Source organism: Phyllostomus discolor, chromosome 3, assembly GCF_004126475.2.
Source record: "Phyllostomus discolor isolate MPI-MPIP mPhyDis1 chromosome 3, mPhyDis1.pri.v3, whole genome shotgun sequence".
In the NCBI taxonomy this organism is placed as follows: domain Eukaryota; kingdom Metazoa; phylum Chordata; class Mammalia; order Chiroptera; family Phyllostomidae; genus Phyllostomus; species Phyllostomus discolor.
Genome location: NC_040905.2, coordinates 195,267,246 through 195,273,516, shown reverse-complemented (window position 1 = coordinate 195,273,516; position 6,271 = coordinate 195,267,246). Strand labels below are relative to the sequence as shown.

Sequence of the window (6,271 nt, the reverse complement as noted above, 5' to 3'; positions counted from 1 at the left end):
TCCCACCCATTGGATTAGTCAGGCGGCACGTCTGAACGAAGCTCCCGGTCACACCAGGGCCCCACTGCTCCTGGCCTTATCTGGGGGACTTGCTTCCCTGCCGCTGGCATCCGTTCTGCAAGAGGAGCTTCCTGGCAGGTGCCACCGGAGGCTGCAGACGAGAACCAGGAAGACATTATAAGGAATGAATAACCTGAACACATGCAGCGTCAACAATGCTTGTAATTCAGCGGAGATGCTGAAATGTGATATTGTTTTTAACACCACGCCCAAGTGTGATGTTGTAAGCACTTTCCCCATTACTTCTGCCACCCTCCGACAGGAGCTACAAGAGGCCATGGCTTCTAAGATGCCCCTCAGTTTCGGAGAACTGGAGTCAAAATAGGTGCTTTGGCAAATTTTATTGATTGATTTCTGTGTTGTTTTTATTTTATGAAACAGCTGATTTCAATCTACATTAAACTAAGCTGAATACCAAGTCTCAGTGAAGGAGGCCTCATGGTCTCGCTCGCAAAAGCATGTGACCACTGGCCTTTGGCCTTCACATTTCAGGAAGGGCACTTAAAATAGTTTCGTGTCTGTACGCTTCAGCACCAGAGCACAGAACAGGCTCTAGCGTCCACAGATGTTCTTTAGCCAGCAGAGCATCCAGTCTCTGCAGCACCTGATCCTTCGGTAAAGATATCACTTTCACAAATCCTCCATCCCCTGGGTTTGGCTTCGGTCTGCCAGTCTCAGCCTCATCTCCATTGATAGCAACTGTCTCGATGGACGTGGTTCGGTGTGACAAGCCCAGATGCACACATACAGCTGGAGAGTATTCAGCCACGTGACCTTGATAGTCAGTTTCTTTTCACCTCCTCCCCGCAAAGAACAGCTGCTTCTGGGCTTTCATTACCACCTGCGGCCCCTGCGGGGAACTCTGGATGGTAGCCTGCCACGGGTGGTCAGAAGTGCTTCACCAGAAAGATGCGTTCCCAGGGCTGGGCTCCTTGCCACCGAGATAACCCTCACACCATCGGCCGACTGTCCTTCCCTGGTGGCACACGCCGCAGTTTCCCAAGCTCTCGTTTTCCAGTGGGATCCATGTAAGTTGTTTTTACAAGCTTGACCCGCTTTCCTGCTGAAATAAAGACTGTTTGGTATTTTGAGAAGAGTCCGTTGATTCTTGATTTTCCATTTTTGAACTAGTGTTTTACCATCCTGAGGCAAGAAGTTCACGTCCAAGGTGTGTGTGTTTGGGGTGGGGGAGAGGGGACTCATTTGGGGAGGGGGGTGAAGGAAGAAAGGCGAGCCCAAGGCAGCAGTCTCAGGAGAGGCAGTGCTGCTGCTTTCAGACCTTAGGTGATTGTGGCAATTAAGTGTGTTAGAGTATGAAGTGCATGGTTTATACATGTGAGATCTGGGGTACATAATAACACATTTTCATTATCTCCTAGCAGATACTGTTGCCCCTGCCACAATGGTGTTCTTGAGCCACAGTGTCCTTTCCACGGGCACCTCGGGCAGCACCCGGCCAGCTGGTGTTGCACAGATGCACAGACTCCGCACAGCCCTCAGACAAACTCATTCTTTCATTCACTGTAGTAATAAACATGATCGGGAGCCAGGGAGATCCAGGCTTTTTCAATTATTACGTGGCTGTGGAAGCACAACTCCTCACTAGAACACCAGTGCCGCTGAGAGCAAGGACTGCCGTCCGCTCGTTCACCATCATAACCCCAGTGCCCAGGACAGTGCTGGGCCCTTAGCAGGTACTCAGTGCGTTTTGTTGAATGAATGGATGGATAACTCCATAGACATTACTAGAGTCAATCATGGTGAGATGAGAGAATTCTCACTGTGGAGGAGATATATGACTCCTCGCTCAGTCAACGGCAAGACGTGCTTTGGGCCTGACTGGTGTGGTTCAGTTGGCTGGGCATGTCCCGCCAAGCAAAAGGTCACCGGTCAGTTCCTTCCTGGTCAGGGCACATGCCTAGGTTGCAGGTTCAGGCTCCAGTCAGGGCACATAGGGAGGGCAACCCACTGGCATTTTTTCTTCCTCTGTTTCTCCCTCCCTTGCCCTCTCTCGCTTAAATAAACAAATCAACAAATAAACAATTTAGAAAGAAAAGAAAGAAGAAAGGCTTTGGTTTTCTTGTCTTTCCTTTGCTATAGCAGCCTTTAAAATATTCTGGAACTATGGGGCATATGAATGGAAATAAACTTAAAAGTTAAAGTTATATAATTAATTTTATCATGTTGCTTCCATTGTAATGAATTATTGATCCAAGGCTGCTCCTGGAGCACCTGGCGATGGTGAAAAGGAAACAGCAGCAGATGTCTGGACTTAGTTCATGTTTGCTCACTAATTAGACAAGGCTTTTTGTGGCTGGAAAGTGTACGCAGTTTTCATTTCTCTCCAAGCTGGAAGTCGGAACCCAGGGGCTTCAGCCAGCTCTGTTTATCTCTCTGGCTTCCCGACTAGAAGATACTCTATCACTAATACATTTTGGCAGATGGCTAATCTTATTCATTAGAAGTCCCTTTTGGACATTACATCTCAGTAGTCTGATGATGCCAGACCTCACACAGTGGATAAAGGCATGGCCCGGAGTCAGGATGTCATGGTTTGAATCACAAGTTCGCCACTTGCGAGCCGCGTACCCCGGACTGTGTTACTTAACCTGTCTGTGCTCCAGTTTCAAAAGCTGTAAAATGGGGATAATGATCGTTTTACATCACTGATTATAATGACGATTAAACAAATAAACAATGTCTCGGACACCGTAAGTGCTATATAAGTGGAGTTTTAATCTTAAAAATACATGTTAACTTCTAATACTTTAGTCCCCTGTAAAGTTTTTGTTAGTAATTGATCATGCAGTAGTTTAAGCACATGACAGACACTATAAACAGGCTTCTGTCAGGCTTATAGTTACTCATGCCTACTAAAAATTTAAAAAGCAACTCGTGCCCTGATGGGTGTGGCTCAGTTGGTTGGGCGTCGTCTTGCAAAGCAAAATGTTGCCAGTTCAATTGCTGGTCCAGGCACATGCCTCAGTTGCAGGTTCAGTTCCCAGTCAGGGATGTGCAAGAGGCAACCGATCCAAGTTTCCCTTTCACACTGCTGTTTCTCTCCCTCTCTTTCTCCCTTCCTTCCCCTCTCTCTAAAAATAAATAAAGTCTTTACAAAGCAACTCCTAAATAAAGGCTCGATTGTGTTTGAGATTGTTGGGTGTACAATATCAGCTAAGGTTTTTGGCAACATGCAAGAGAAATTCACTCCAAGCCCCTGGGGAGTAGGGGGTGGAGGGTAGTCGAATCAAGCCCCAGAAAAGGCAAAAACCAGGCCCCTTTGGGAATGGAATGCCATGAGTGCTTTTTCCCTCTTGCATCACTCTCCTAGAGAACTGAATTCTTGGGAGTGTGGCCTGAGGCCATGGGCCCGCCACTGGGTTTCGTGGAAGGAGCGGTGTGGTGCCCGGATGGCCAGCCCCAAGAGGATTATGGGGAATGGACGAGAGAGAGTTATCCAAAGGAAAAGCAACGTGTTGTTAACCAAAGCAGTGGGGAGGATCTCGGTGCTGGCCAAAGCCGTAGCTGTCCTCTCTCTCCCAGAGAAGAAAGAAGAAGGAGGGAGGGTCAAGTTTTCTAAAATACTATTTATGTTTGTACTGTAGCCCTTTCCAGGAATTTAAATGTTTCAGTCCTCAGAGAGTCCTCCCTGAGAGGCTGGCTCATCCCTGCGGCAAAAAGGGCAAGAGGCTGGCAATACTCATGAACAGCTTCTTTCCCCAGCCCCATGAAGCAGATCTCCAGTTGTTTGTGTTGTCTGTGTAGCAGTCATTTAAATGCTAATCTTTGCCTCACAGTTTCATAATAGCAATAATTTCTAGTTCAGCCAAAACACATTATGCTGAACTTTCACAACTCCACAAATGCTAAGCTTACAAGAACGGCTCACATATTCATGAATTCCCTTCTCAGCCAGGATGCTCTGGCTGTGAGTATGAGAACACCCAACTTGAAGCTGCTTAAGCAGAAATGGGTTGGCGCACGTAACTGGGTGTTCGATGTGTGAGAGGCACTGGGGGACCGAGTCCAGTGGTTCCGGTCCTATGTCTCTGCAGTTACCACGGTACTTTCTGCCCTCGTTTCCTCCCTCTGTTCTTCATCTCGGGCTGGAGGCAGGATGGATGCCGAATTTCCAGGCCTCACAACCACACAAAACAGTATCTGGAGGAAGACGAGCCTATGCAGGCAGATCTCGAGAATAAAGTAAGTTCCTCTAGAATCCCCTAGCAAACTTTCCTCTCACCCAGACTAGGTCATGTGCCCAATCCTGAAACAACCCCTTGTGGCCAAGGACATGCTGTGTGCTAATAGGCTGACACCTGGGTTCTTGAATCCGTCCCTGGCAAAGAGAATTATATTACCACGCCTGGCTCCCAACTCACAGGCCATTAGATGGTGAGAAAGAAAGTATGTTCAAGAGAAAATAGGGTAGGCATTTCGCTCTTTTCTCCTTCAACATCTGAAACTCACTACTGCCCCAACCTTGTGTCTGAGGAATTGAAGACATAGTAGAAGACAGAGGCCACTTTCCGTTGACAATAGAAATGCCATCAGCTTTCTGACCTCCATCTCAGCTAGAGCAGAGGCAAGTAACAGAAACTCCACCAATCCCACATAACTGTCTCAGCCAGGTTCTTTTTAGAACCAATGATGCAAAAAGCCAGGAACCTCCTGGAAAATCCACTTGAGTGGCAGGTGGTAGCTTGTTTCCAGGGAACAATGGCAATGGCAATGATACATTCTGTATAGGGCTGCCAGATTTAGCAAATGAAAATACAAAAAAAAAATTTAAATTTCAGATTAAAAAACAAATGATTTTTTAGTATAACGATGTCCTAAATATTGCATGGGACATACTTATACTAAAAAAAAATATGTATTGTCCATCTATAATTTAAATTTAAGCAGACATCCTGTATTTTATCTGACAATCCTGACAGCAGCCAGTTTCCAGTAGCAGCGAAATGTTCAGTTGTGATGGCAAAAGGGTCCTTGCTAGATAAGACTTGTGGCTTGTCTTCTGGTTGTGGTCCTTCCTGCTGAGGTTCCCAAATGTCAGTGCAACATTATTACAGGGAATTCTGTGAGAGTAAATCATACAATGGAAGCTTTGGTTCCCTGCAACTATGAACCCTGATCATACAAATCTCAACGTCCACTACAAGAGTTTGCGCCTGTCTGTTAGCCAGTCTGAAGGAGGAGAGGAACATTTTTAAAGAAGCAGCACGTGAGCATTAGCAGTGAAATGTCACCAGAATGTATCGTACCTTGGTTCAGCAACTTTGGTACTTGAATTCAGCAAATAAAGAACTCAGAACCAAGGAACTGAAACTGAAGAAGAAAGTCACATAGGTAGAAAGAAGTGAGTTGTCTGGTCTGTGCAGGCCTAGGGAACAAGTTATGGAGGCAAAGGAAGGACCCTTGGAGCTCAGGAAAAAGAAAGACAGGACATGTCTGGGGAATGAGGATGGGGAATGGCACAGGCTTAAGAGAGAGAAAGAGAGAGAGAGAGAGAGAGAGAGAGAGAGAGAGAGAGCGAGCATGCCCTAGGTCCTCTGTCCTGAGGGTTTTTATCCGCTCTCTACAGGTGGGGATCTTAGTGCCACTGAATGATTTGGCATACCAATGCCCGTGTAGGTAAGGAGTGATAATCAAAAATGCATACTTTATGGTTGATTGGCGGTTGTGTATAAGTAAATTGTCTTCCCCACAACAGTCAGGGTGACCCTTATCTCTAGACAAGTACTTAAAAGCATTGGGAAAATGTCGGGAGCCGTCCGGCCTGGTTCCAGGGACTGCAGCCTCACTAAAGGACACAAAGCATCCCATGGCTAGAGCTGAGTGAAAAGGCCTTGAGGACAGGAGCCTCTAAGGAGACAGAACATTTCCTCCTGGCAGGAGCGCAGCCCCTGCCTCCCTCACTCCCCGCCTGCCTGATCCAGGTGGATGACTGGTTAAGCCAATACAGATAAGACCCCTCAAAAGAGGAGGGGCAGCCTGAGATAGGCACAGTCACAATGGAGCATCAGGGAAGAACTTAAGTGGTCTACAGAGAAGGGGCAAACCCTCATCCCTTGGCTTTGTCATAGTCTGAGTCCTCAGTCTTCCAGTAAAAGTCTCTTAATCTCTTGGCTGCTTTGCTCTCGCAGCCTGACTCAGCCTGGGAACTCTGCCAGAGGCAGCTGCAACCTTGTACTGGAACTGGCAGCTC

The 6,271-nt window shown here is 47.1% G+C and overlaps 1 pseudogene; it reads right to left on the bottom strand.

Annotated features, from left to right (window-relative positions):
- Positions 1–541: 541 nt before the first annotated feature.
- LOC114488421 lies at positions 542–1,180 on the bottom strand (annotated as a pseudogene).
- Between the last annotated feature and the right edge of the window lie 5,091 nt (positions 1,181–6,271).